The sequence below is a fragment of the Triticum dicoccoides genome, chromosome 4A, assembly GCF_002162155.2.
Source record: "Triticum dicoccoides isolate Atlit2015 ecotype Zavitan chromosome 4A, WEW_v2.0, whole genome shotgun sequence".
Taxonomy (NCBI): domain Eukaryota; kingdom Viridiplantae; phylum Streptophyta; class Magnoliopsida; order Poales; family Poaceae; genus Triticum; species Triticum dicoccoides.
In genome coordinates this window covers 696,106,855-696,121,021 of record NC_041386.1, presented here as the reverse complement: position 1 = coordinate 696,121,021, position 14,167 = coordinate 696,106,855, and positions in this window count along the sequence as shown.

Sequence of the window (14,167 nt, the reverse complement as noted above, 5' to 3'; positions counted from 1 at the left end):
ATGGAGCGAATATGGACTTATAAAAGTAAACATAAAAACCGTGAATTTATAAATAAGTATATGAAAAAAGAAAAACAATGACATATTCGCCGGAGCGACAAACACGAAACAGATGACGAACTTCCACCCGAGCAACAAACACCAATCCGTTTGTGTAGATTGTTTTAGTACATTATTCAAGTTCAATGGAACGACATATTACCCGCTGATAATATGATGACATAGGGATGTTATTTTACACAGAACTGAAGTCGCAAAAAAAAGACTAAAGAGAAGAGAAAAAAATACCAGCCACCACCTCCCGATATCTTTTTTTTTAGATGGAACACTATGATTCCATACATCACCCACGTCCAACCAAGATCATTTACAGATGAAAATTAATGAAAACCTGGTCGAATTTTACCACCGTCAAAAGATCATGTGGAGACAAAGGGACAGAATAGAATGGCTATCTGCGGGCGATAAAAACACGTTCTTTATTCACCAAAGAGCGAATAAGAGAAGGAGAAGAAACTTGATTAAAAGTTTAGCTGCATCAAACGGGCTAACCATTGAGGACCCGTTGCTCTTGGAGGCCATGGCGACGGATTTTTATTCATCATTATTCCAGTCAGAAGGGGTGACCGACATTCACAAAGTAATTGTTTGTGTCCCTGTGAAGGTCACTGATGCCACGAATGAAGTTCTTACAGCAACATACACGAGGGACGAGGTGAAAACTGCCCTTTTTCGGATGTTCCCTCAAAAGGCACATGGGCCAGATGGTTTTCCAGCTCAATTTTTTCAACATAATTGGGATTTGGGAGGTCTGTGGTGATGATGTGACAGATGCAGTTCTTCATATTGTTGGGGGATTGGACAGCCCTGAAATGATTAATGCCAGCATCCTAGTGCTGATTCCAAAGGTATCCAACCCCTCCACCCTTTCACAATTCCGCCCGATCAGCTTATGTAATGTGCTTTACAAGATTGCGTCCAAGGTTGTTGCAAACCACCTCAAACAGATTTTGCCTGAGATAATTTCCGAATAGCAATCAACCTTTGTACCAGGAGGCCTAATCATTGATAACATTATTTTTGTGTATGAATGCTTACATTTCATGAAAAGAAATAAGGCAAAGAAGCATAGGTTATGCACTTTAAAGTTGGATATGATGAAGGCCTGTGATCGAGAGGAACGGGCCTATCTTCAAGCAATCATGACCAAGTTGGGCTTTAAAGCTCGGTGGATCTTGGTGGTAATGAGTATGGTGAGTGCAGTTACTTCCTCAGTTTTGTTCAATGGAACAAAACTTGATGAGTTCAGACCCACAAGAGCTATCCGTCAGGGAGATCCTCTTTCACCCTATCTATTCTTGCTGGCAGCAGAGGGCCTTTCATGCCTCTTGAAAGCTAATGTTCAATCATCTAATCTTTGTGGAATTAAAGTGGCGGACACTGCCCCGGCAGTAAGTGACCTTCTTTTTGCTGATGACAGCCTGCTGTTTTTTAAAGCAAGTCGTGAAGGGGCAGAATAGTTATCAAACCTTTTGGATGTATACTGTTGCGCATCAGGCCAAAGAATTAACCGTGACAAATCTTCAGTTTTCTTTAGTAAGGGTTGTCCTGATAACCTCAGACACGAGGTAATGACTTCTCTTGGTGTGACTAAAGAGGCATTAAATGATAAATATCTTGGCATGCCGTCTGATGTTGGTAAATCCAAAAACAGAACTTTCAAGTATCTCAAAGATAGAATTTGGAAGAAGGTTCAAGGTTGGCTTGAAAAGTTATTGTCAGTTGGAGGTAAAGAGGTGCTTATTAAATCTTTCATTCAAGCCATTTCGGTATATTCTATGTCATGCTTTAAACTTCCAAGGGGCCTTACTGAGCACATCAATTCTATCATTCGTAAATTCTGGTGGGGGAGCAAGAATGGTACCCGGAAAGTTGCATGGGTATCTTGGGACATCATGTCTAGGCCAAGGTATATGGGAGGTCTTGGTTTTCATGACATGGAACTATTCAATTTAGCCTTGCTAGCCAGACAAGCCTGGAGGGTGCTTCAGGACCCCCACACGCTTAGTGCAAGCATTTTGAAATGTGTGTACTTCCCTCAATCAACAATTTTAGATGCATCCTTGGGGAGTCACCCTTCACAGATATGGCGCTCATTGCTTGAAGGAAGAGACGTACTAGTCCAAGGGCTGATACGCAGAATTGGTGATGGTTTAAGTACGGGAATATGGCAACACAATTGGCTACCGAGAGATATAATGATGAGGCCAATTACTCCACCATCGACCTTGGGACCTATTTTGGTCAGCGAGTTAATTGACCATACATCGGCTAGCTGGAGGGATGAGTTAATCCATGACACTTTTCTGCCTATGGACGCTGAAACTATCCTTGATATACCTTTATGCACACGACAGGTCAAAGAGTTTTGGTCCTGGAGCAAGGAGAAAAATGGCATGTTCACTATCTGCTCTGCTTACAAAATGTTGGTTCACACAAAATTCACCAGAGGCAGTTGGCTTGAGGAGTCTGCAAGATCTTCTACAAATGAACAAACAGCAAAGGATTGGTCGCTCTTTGGGGAACGCAAGTCCCAGCCAAGCTCAAATTATTTCTCTGGAGACTTGCTCTTCATTCTTTGCCAACTAACGATGTCAGAGCAAAGTGGAAGATGGCTGATAACACGAGGTCCAGCTTGTGTGGCACGGAAGATTCATGGAAGCATGCACTGTTGGAGTGCTCGCCGTTCAGATGCGTGTGGGCTTTGCCGGATTCAGACATTGTAGAGCACATGGCCAACACAAATGAAAGCATCACTATCGCAGGGGGAATTTCTGCAAATGACAGTCACTCTATGGGCGATTTGGTTTGCACGACGGAAGGCGATTCACGAGGCCGAATTCCAATCTCCTATGTCAACTCATTTGTTTATAAAAAGGTTCATTGATGATCTAACTTTGATCGAGACACCTAGGAGACATGTTCAAGCAGGCACAACTGCTGGTCACAGTACACGCGAACCCTGGGTTCGACCACCTCCGAGTTTCTCAAAATTTAATGTTGATGCTGCTGTTTCATCACATAATGGAAGGGGCTCTGCTACAGTTGTGTGCAGGGATGAAAGGGGAGAGTACTTGGGTGCATCTGCTATGGTCTACTCTATCACAGATCCTACAACGCTTGAAACGTTGGCTTGCAGGGAAGCTTTAACTTTGGCTCTGGACCTAGACGAGCACCGCCTTCTTATTTCTTCAGATTGCAAGTCAGTTGTCAAAGTCATTGAAGAAGGCTCTGGAGGAAGAAACACGGCTATAATTAAGGAGATTCATGCAAGGAAGGATGAGTTTGACGCTTGTGATTTTTGTTTTGGAAGTAGGAAGAGTAACTTCGAGGCTCACAAGCTAGCTAGATATGCTATTTCTCTTGATATTGTCTGCCATGTGTGGTTTGGCACCCCGCATGACCCTGTAATCATCCCTCCGAACATTCTGAGTTAATATATGAGGGGTATTTACCTGGAAAAAAAGGTCCAACCAAGATGCTGGCCTGACGAACGTTTACATCATCTGGGATGGTCCCAGACCTGAACTCCCGATCAACATCTTGGCGAGCGCCAAAGAGCTAATGGATGCGCTAATTTATTACAACCCCGTGGGGCAAAAGAAAACGGAGTTAATATCATAAAAGTACCACACTTCGACATGTTGTAACGGATTGATACCATTAGTCATATTTTTGGCAAGCCAGTACCATCTCTGTGACATATTGTTGCAAAATGGTCTAAGCCACGTATAACAGTGTGTTGACGCTGTATCTAACCCGCGGCGCCCTCTTTCAGGTGCTGATGTGGCATGTTATTTTGCGAAAAAGACCCTTTGTTTTTATTCAATCACGTATATGTCACTAGTTTGCCAGATAAGGGTCTGGCCTAAAAAAACTACATTAGAGCATCTCTAGCAGACCCCGCATAACGCCCCGACCCGCAAAATAACCGCCAAAATACGGGTCGGCGCGGAAAATCCCGCCCGAACAGACCCCGCAAACGCGGCCGGCCCGTAAAAAAATTTGTGGGGCGCGGCAAAATCTCTTCCCCGACCCGCGAATACAAGGGTTCCTCCCCGCCCCCTCCCCCCACACCCCCACCCCGTCGGTGCCTTGCATATAGCAGGAGCGGCTGGTGGGGAGAATATTTCAGCCCGCGCTTTCCCCGCCTACCACCTCCCCGCTCCTCCTCGCCCCGCCGCCGGGCCGCCGCCCAAGATTCCGGCAAATGTAGTCAGCAAGATCACGCCGAAGGCTGCCACACGCACGAGGTTGCCCTCCGCACCCCCTCCTGCATCAGCGGGCCGAAAAGTTGCCGATCTACGGCCATTCGTTGGGGGCAGCCCGAATTTGGCTTTTCCGGCCGCCGGTGGCTGCGCCAAGCGATGGACGGTCGGGGAGCACCTCGTGCATCCCTGGCAAAGTCCCATCACCGCATGCACAGGTTCGTCATGTCGCCGCCGCCGACAGTTTGCCGGCATGGATTCGGCCGGCCGGCCGGCCGCCGGGCTCGGCGCTCGCGCAGCGGCTCTGCGGCTCCCCGATGCCGCTCATACAGTGCGACGACTGCACATGGACAGTGCTGCGGCTAACTTCGAGCACGCTGAAGCACCCCAGATGGGTGTTCTTCAAATGCGAAAACGACGGGGAATGTGTTCTTTTCATTCGGCTTTGGCACCGCATTCTTTGATTCAATTGCGATAGCTCATTTCGAACACCATCATGTGTGTAGGAAGATGCATGCTCATTTTGGTTTCAGGAAGGCAAATACATTGATTTATTGATAGAAAGAAACTTAATAGATGTTGGTGCACTTCTTAGCAGAAACGAAGGCAATGAAGCGGCTGCATGTGCAACTAGAGGGGAAGCAACGTCTACTTCTTTAGAACCAAAGAAGAAGAATGAAGAATGCAAAATCAAGAATCCACGGATCAACAATGAATGCATGGAGAAGATATTGGTCATGGGAGCAGTTATGGAAGTTGGAAATCTTCAAAAATGCATAATTGTGGTTCTTGTTTTTTTTTTGTCTTGCTATTCTAGCAAAGATTTGGTGATATCTATGTATCCAATGTTGTTGAAGAAGCAAAGAAATGTATTATCTTGTGTCAATTTCAAGTGCAAATTTGTGCCCTTTTACGGGTCGGCTTTGCGGGTTCTGGTCTGGAGCCGCTCCCGCCGGCCACAAAGCCGTTTTTCCGCAAACTGCAGACGCGTTTTGCGGGTCGGTGTTATGCAGGTTCTGCTAGAGATGCTCTTAGCGCGAGCGCACAAACTGGGATTCGAACCACTGCGCTACCGGATACTTTATGTCAAAACGCACGCGTTCGCATTGTATACTTTATGTCGTCCTGTTTTTTATAGGGAAAAGTTTAACACGCGCGCTCGCCAGGATTCGAGCTGCAGCTAGCCGTTTGCACAGAGCGCTCGCCGCCGCTGCGTTACTGTTCCTTTTGCGTCCATTGGCACGCATACGGCTTTGTATAATTTTTACCGTTCTGTTTCTCATAGGAAATTAAAAAAATTCGAAAAATAAACTACCGCCTTCCTGCCGGTATTCGAATCAGCGCCGAGCAGTTCGCAGAGCACACTCGCTACCACTGAAACATTTGCTTCAAATAGCATATGTGCAACTTTTTTATATTTTGGAACGTTCAGTTTTTTATGCGATACTAATACATGTGTACATTAAATTTTATATGATATAGAAAAATTATATGATATTAAAAAAGTTTATTGCACCGTATAATTAGAAAAATATTCATTGCGTCATATATTGAAATTTTCATTGGATAAAACGTATCGTATATGAAAAAAATTGCTCATCACATATTGAACCTTTTTCAATATATAATTATCGTATTTATGTATAAGATGAACATTTAAAAAAAATAAGATGAACTTTTGTCGTATTATAATAACGTTCATCCAATATATATTCAACATTTTTAATATAAGATGCATATATATGTATAATTTTTTCAATATACGATGCACACACTGCATACAGAAGAAAACCGATGGCCTGAAAAAACATTAAAGAAATCCTGGAAAAATATATATACACAAAAAAATGGAACAGCTCAAAGTATAAATAGGTGTATGCGCGGGCTCATTGATGTGAACGATGCAGTGGCGCAGCAGCAGCTAGCTCTGGGTGCGAGACTAAAAAAATTCAAAAGTATAAACTACCGCCCGCCCGCCGGTATTCGAATCTGCGTTAAGCAGTTCGCAGCGCGCGCTCGCTACCACTGAAACATTTGCTTCAAATAACATGCGTGCAACCTTTTATACTTTGGAATGTTCGGTTTTTCATGTGATACTAATAAATGTGTCAATTAAATTTTATACGGTACACAAAAAATTATACGATATTAAAAACAATCATTGCATCGTATAATTTTTCTCGTATAAACTTTTCTCGTATTATAAAAAATACTAAAAAACACACATAAATTTGAGATTGTTGTGTATATTTCTAGGCCATTGTCAAAAAATATGACACTTAATTTGAGAAGTCGTCATTTATGTAAGAATATAAACTATAATTGAACAATATTTGGTCATGCAACCATGCAAGTAAGACACATTTACCAAAATAGATTACACAACAGAACAACAAGGACTTATATAGCGGGCAATATTGCGGATAGCGGACGATATAGCGGTCTAACAAGTGATATTGCGCCCGCATCATGACAACACGCTATTTTCTAACGCAACCTTAAACTAATAGCGGCAGGGTGACGCTATCGCTATTGCGGACGCAATAGCGGAGGTAGCGAACGCTATTTAAAAGCTTGTATATATATATATAATATTTGTTAATATAAGATGTATAGATATGTATAATGTTTTCAATATACGATTCACACACTGCGTATTTCCCGAAGAAAACCCAGGTTAGAGGCCGGAAGAAAGAATTCACCATTGATTCTAGTATTTGTTGGGGAACGTTGCAGAAAATAAAAAAATTTCCTACGGTTTCACCAAGATCCATCTATGAATTCATCTAAGCAACGAGTGAAAGGAGAGAGATGCATCTACATACCACTTTGTAGATCGCGTGCGGAAGCGTTCAAGAGAACGGGGTTGAGGTAGTCGTTCTCGTCGTGATCCTATCACAGGAGATCCTAGCGCCGAACGGACGGCACCTCCACGTTCAACACACGTACGGTCAGCGTGACGTCTCCTCCGTCTTGATCCAGCAAGGGGGAAGGAGAGGTTGATGAAGATTCAGCAGCACAACGGCGTGGTGGTGGATGCAGTGGGACTCCGGCAGGGCTTCGCCAAGCTACTGCGGGAGGAGAAAGAGGTGTAGCAGGGGGAGGGAGGCGCCAAGACACAGGGTGCGGCTGCCCTCCCCCCTCCTTTATATAGGCCCCCGGGGGGGCGCCGGCCCTGGGGGATCTAATCTCCCAAGGGGGGCGGCGGCCAGGGGGGTGGAGTGCCCCCCAAGGCAAGTGGGGCGCGCCCCCCACCTAGGGTTTCCAACCCTAGGCGCAGGGGGGGGGGGGCAGAGGGGGCGCACCAGCCCACTAGGGGCTGGTTCCCCTCCCACTTCAGCCCACGGGGTCCTCCGGGATAGGTGGCCCCACCCGGTGGACCCCTCGGGACCCTTCCGGTGGTCCCGGTACAATACCGGGTGACCCCAAAACTTTCCTGATGGCCAAAACAGCACTTCCTATATATAATTCTTTACCTCCGGACCATTCCGGAACTCCTCGTGACGTCCGGGATCTCATCCGGGACTCCGAACAACATTCGGTTTGCTGCATAATCATATTCATACAACCCTAGCGTCACCGAACCTTAAGTGTGTAGACCCTACGGGTTCGGGAGACATGCAGACATGACCGAGACGGCTCTCCGGTCAATAACCAACAGCGGGATCTGGATACCCATGTTGGCTCCCACATACTCCTCGATGATCTCATCGGATGAACCACGATGTCGAGGATTCAAGCAACCCCGTATACTATTCTCTTTGTCAGACGGTATGTTACTTGCCCGAGATTCGATCGTCGGTATCCCAATACCTCGTTCAATCTCGTTACCGGCAAGTCACTTTACTTGTACCGTAATGCATGATCCCGTGACCAGACACTTGGTCACTTTGAGCTCATTATGATGATGCACTACCGAGTGGGCCCAATGATACCTCTCCGTTATACGGAGTGACAAATCCCAGTCTCGATCCGTGTCAACCCAACAGACACTTTCGGAGATACCTGTAGTGCACCTTTATAGTCACCCAGTTACGTTGTGACGTTTGGTACACCCAAAGCACTCCTACGGTATCCGGGAGTTACACGATCTCATGGTCTAAGAAAGAGATACTTGACATAGGAAAAGCTCTAGCAAAACGAACTACACGATCTTGTGCTATGCTTAGGATTGGGTCTTGTCCATCACATCATTCTCCCAATGATGTAATCCCGTTATCAACGACATCTAATGTCCATAGTCAGGAAACCATGACTATCGGTTGATCAACGAGCTAGTCAACTAGAGGCTCACTAGGGACATGTTGTGGTCTAAGTATTCACACGTGTATTACGATTCCCGAATAATACAGTTATAGCATGAATAAAAGACAACTATCATGAACAAAAAAAAATAATAATAATCCTTTTATTATTGCCTCTAGGGCATATTTCCAACAGTATTCTACTGTATGCTGCCAATGGGCTATAATATTGCTGTCTCTACCAATCCTCCTGATAGAACAGGACTCAAACTCATTAGTTGATTGCTTAGCATCTTCATAAATAACCAACCATTTAGATCTATTGACGTTATGTTATTTGGTAGCTGTGGCCACTGCGGCGCAGTCGGACTCAATAATGATATGCCCCGTGAAGATTTCACTCGTCAAGTCAACTACAGCTATAAGGAAATGTGCTTCACCCTCCCCTTCATCGACTGATGGTCGTGTAGATACGATTTGCTAACATCCCGCTGCCTCTGATTCTGACCGTATGTCCATGCACATCTCTGTAGTTCTTGTATTATGGTCTCGTACCTGTGTGTGGTTGCCAACTACCTTTCTCTTTTGCGAATATGGTTGCCAACTACCTTGCTACTCCCTCCTTCCCAAAATATAAGGAGCGATTGATTTTTTACAGTCTTTGATGCACGACTTTGACCACTAATATATATCAATGTATATGGATTGAACATGTATAAATGACATCATCGTATTTGTCTTGCAGAACAATTTTATTTCATATGTATGTATACTAATTTTATAGACATAGAATACATGAAAATCATAGTCAAAGTTCCATAACGAAGACCAGAAAAGTCAAACCGCGCCTTATATTTTGGGCAGGAGGGAGTAATATATATGCCCCACGCAGTGCTTATGGCCCCACGCAGTGCACACCCTACCCCACATGTTTTCTCTCCTTCCGAGAAACGCCATATCTCCTTCTTCCCCAACGAGCCCACCGGCCGGCGCGGCGGAGGACCGCTCTACGGTGATGGCGGAATCCGCAAGTGTCATCACTGAGGAAAAGAACCAATGCAAACCCAAACCCGCACACCCAGTACGCGGACACAAATCTATTACACTAGTAGAAAAAAGGGCATCAGTCCGATTCCAGTGGGCCTTTAGTCCCGGTTCTGCAACCGGGAATAAACGGTCGGGAGTAAAGTCCCCCACTTTTAGTCCAGTTGCCTTACGAACCAGGACTAAAGGAGCTCCATGTGGCCGCTCTGGGGCGCCCAGGCAGGAGGAATTTTAGTCCTGGTTGGTAATACCGACCGGGACTAAAAGGCAGCCACGCATCAGCAGCTGCCAGACATTGGGGTTTAAAAAAAAAGAGGGGTTTAGGGGTTTTCATATTGTGTTTCCCCCTTTTACTTTTGTGTTTACCCTTCAATTCTTTTACATTTATGGTTTCATTTTTATTTAATATTTTCCATCCAACTCAACGCTAGCTACTACATATAGCAATGAAGGAACCATTACACAAGATCGTCATGAACATATATAGAGAGAAGTGACCTTTCTTTCTCCGTGCTTGGTCGAACAACAAGTTTTTGTATATCAATCTGCTACTACATCTGTACAATATAGCACCTCTTACGATCTCTGACATCATCCACCAAAATCTATTTGGAATTCTTGATGGTATTCTCCATCTTTAGGTATGATGTGGTCAACAAAGAATCCCGCCAATTCTTCTTGAATTGCTCGTATGCGATCAGGTGGTAGGAGTTCGTTCCGCTTCTCCCAGATCTAATTTAAAGAAGGGGGTCAATACATATATATATGAATGAAACTAAACATAATTGATGGTAATAAAATAAAATTGTGAATATTGCTTACGTACTTCAAATTGTTGGTCAGATAAGCCCCGCTCAGAGGTCGAGTGGCGAATGAACTCGCAAACATAGTATCCACATAAATTAGTCCCGGACATCTGTCAAACTGATAAGTAAGCATGATAATGATATTGATGAAAGTAGAATCTATGAGAGATGCACGGAACTAGCTAGTGTAAGATGATAAGCGTTCCCTACCCCTCGAGGGGGAGTAGCGGGCTGTATATATTGATGTGCTGAAGCCAAGCCTTGGCGTACAAGGAAGGTTTACAAGAGTTTGAGTAGAACAAGTAAAGGAAAGAGTTGGAGGCTGCTACGGAAACTATATTCGCTAACACCCTTCCTTAATCTTAACTATCCTAGATTAAGATTACTCTTGAACTCCTCAAACGGTCTTGCTGGTAAAGCCTTTGTAAAGCCGTTCGCCACTTGATCCTTAGAGGGAATAAACCGTATCTCAAGTTTCTTTGCTGCAACCCTCTCTCGCACAAAGTGAAAATCAATTTCTATGTGCTTTGTTCTTGCATGAAACACAGGGTTTGCAGACAAGTATGTTGCTCCCAGGTTATCACACCATAAACATGAGATACGATTTTTCTTGATCCCCAATTCCTCAAGAAGTGATTCAACCCAAATGATTTCAGCAGTTGCATTCGCCAAGGACTTGTATTCAGCTTCTGTGCTTGATCGTGACACAGTTGCTTGCTTTCTAGCACTCCAAGAAATAAGATTGGACCTAAAGAACACTGCAAAACCTCCTGTTGATCTTCTATCATCACTGCATCCTGCCTAGTCAGCATCAGAGAATGCACTCACAAGAGAGGAGCCAGAACGTTTGAAGTGAAGTCCTGTTCCCATAGTATGCTTCACATATCTTACTATTCTCTTGACAGCTGACCAATGTGCGGAAGTGGGAGCATGAAGATATTGTCAAACTTTATTAACAGCAAATGAGATATCTGGACGTGTGAGAGTTAGATATTGTAATGCTCCCACAGTACTTCTGTACCTTGTGCTCTCTTCTTCTTGAAGTGGCTCACCTTCATATGCTGAGAGTTTTTCTAAGGAAGATAAAGGTGTAGGTACTGGCTTGCAATTCTTCATTCCCATGCGAGACAAAAGCTCAATGATATATTTCTCCTGATTGAACACAATACCATCTTGAGTTTTTCTAACTTCAATCCCAAGGAAGAAATGCAAGTCACCCAGGTCTTTCAAGGCAAACTCTGAGCTCAAGTCATGCAGAAGTGCATTAGTAACATTTTGTGAAGAACTTGCAACTATGATATCATCAACATATATAAGCACAAAAATGACTACTCCAGCCTTGTTATAAATAAACAAAGACATATCAACTTTAGAGGCAATGAAACCAACATATTTCAACTGTAAGCCTAATCTAGAGTACCATGCTCTGGGTGCTTGTTTTAGACCATAGAGTGCTTTGTCAATCTTGCAAACATAATGTGGTGATTCCTTATCCTCATATCCAGGTGGTTGTCTCATGAACACTTCCTCTTCCAGAACACCATGCAAAAACGCGTTCTGTACATCTAGCTGTCTTAGGCTCCAACCCTTGGATACAACAATGGCTAGCACAAGTCTGATAGTTGCAGCTTTCACAACAGGACTAAAGGTGTCCTCATAATCAATACCATAACGTTGCTTAAAGCCCTTTGCAACTAGACGTGCTTTATACCTGTCAATGGTGCCATCTGCCTTCTTTTTGATTCTGTACACCCATTTGCAATCGATGATATTTTTCCCTTTTTGGTTTGGTACAAGATGCCAGGTTTTGTTCCTCATAAGTGCAGAATATTCCTCATCCATTGCCTTCTTCCACTTAGGATCGTCAAGTGCACTACTCAACGTTGTTGGCTCTCCTGAAATACACAACATTCCATATGGTATAGTTCCATCTTTTCTTATTTTAGGATTCCGTATACCTTTCTGTAGACGTGTCATAACCCGTGAAGAAGCTACTGGGTGAACCTCAGGAATGCTGGCCACAGAAGATCCTGACGAGCCTGCATTTGCTGACACAGGGGAATCTGCTGCCTCCTGCGCAGATGATCCTGCAGCCGAAGGTGTGGCCGCCTCCCCAGAGAGCACACAGGTCCAACCGCCCGGTCCGGCACAGCCGATCCGCTGCCAGACCGCGTTTGCAGGCGCACGCGGGGCGAGGGGGATCCGGCCCCGCTGCTGGTCCCGCCTATTGCTGAGGTGGCGGCGCGGGAGTGGCCCTCCTTGGATTCGTTGCCGCAGCTAACAGAGGCGCGATCCGAGGCGGATCTGCTCGCGCGATCCGAGGTCTGCCCGCGTACAGGAGTTCCAGGCGCCGCCGGATCACCTTCGTTGTCCGTGCCAGGTTCGTCTTCTTCCTCAGCATGCAATATAGGATCAATTTGAGCTATATTTTCAGGATTTTGATCAATTTGAGCCCTGTTTTCTCCAGAGACCTGCACGGGCAACAGAGAAGAGCAAGTACTAGTAGAAATATCGTCACTTTGATTAGTACAATTGTCGCCGCCATGATCAAAAGACCGAAGATGTGGAGGAAGAAGAAGAATTTCCTTGCAAAGAAGTGCACCGGCATTGGGATGAAGTGATGCAAACGGAAACACGTATTCATCAAAGACAACATCTCGGGATATGTAGACCCTACCACTAGGAACATCAAGACATTTGACCCCTTTATGCATGGGACTATAGCCTAAAAAGACACACTTTTTTGAGCGGAAGGCAAGTTTGCGTGTATTGTAGGGTCTAAGATTGGGCCAACATGCACAACCGAAAACACGAAGAGATGTGTAGTTTGGTGTGACACCAAGGAGTCGTGTAATAGGAGTTTCAAATTTGATAACTTTGCTTGGAAGCAAATTGATAAGATATGTAGCAGTTAAGAATGCTTCATCCCAAAATTTAAGTGGCATGGATGCATTTGCGAGCAATGCAAGCCCCATATCAACTATGTGACGATGCTTTCTTTCAGCAGATCCATTTTGTTGGTGAGCATGAGGACAAGAGACATGATGTGATATGCCAAGTTTTTGGAAGAAAGAGTTCAATTTTTCATACTCACCACCCCAGTCACTTTGCATAGCAATGATTTTAGAGTTCAGTTTGCGTTCAACAAGATTTTGGAAATTGAGAAAGACTTGGAAAACATCAGACCGTTTCTTTAACAAATAAATCCAAGTAAATTTACTATAGTCATCAATAAAGCTTACATAATAAGAAAATCTCCCAACTGAAGTAGGGGCTGACCCCCATACATCTGAAAATATGAGTTGTAGAGGAGCAGTAGACACACTAGTAGAGATGCAATAAGGTAATTGATGACTTTTTGCTTGTTGACACGGATCACAAACTGACTCAACACTATTCTCATAAGAGAGTTTATTTTTGCTAAGAACGTATTTAACTATGACTGAAGATGGATGACCTAAACGACTATGCCACCTTGATGATGATGGCTTGGTGACAATGTTGGCTTGCTTATTTGACCATGAAGATGATGATGATGATATAAGTGGATAGAGGCCTCCCACGCACCGTCCTCTAAGAATGATTCTCCTTGTTCTCAAATCCTTAACCAAGAAGAAATAAGGGTAGAATTCTATGAGAACATTGTTATCAAGGGTGAATCGATGAACGGAAACAAGATTTTTTGATGTTTGAGGGACATGCAAGACATCATGCAGGTGCAAATTTTTTATGGGGTTTTTAACAATTGAATTACCAATGTGAGTGATATTCATACCAGAACCGCTTGCCGTGCGAATTTGGTCGC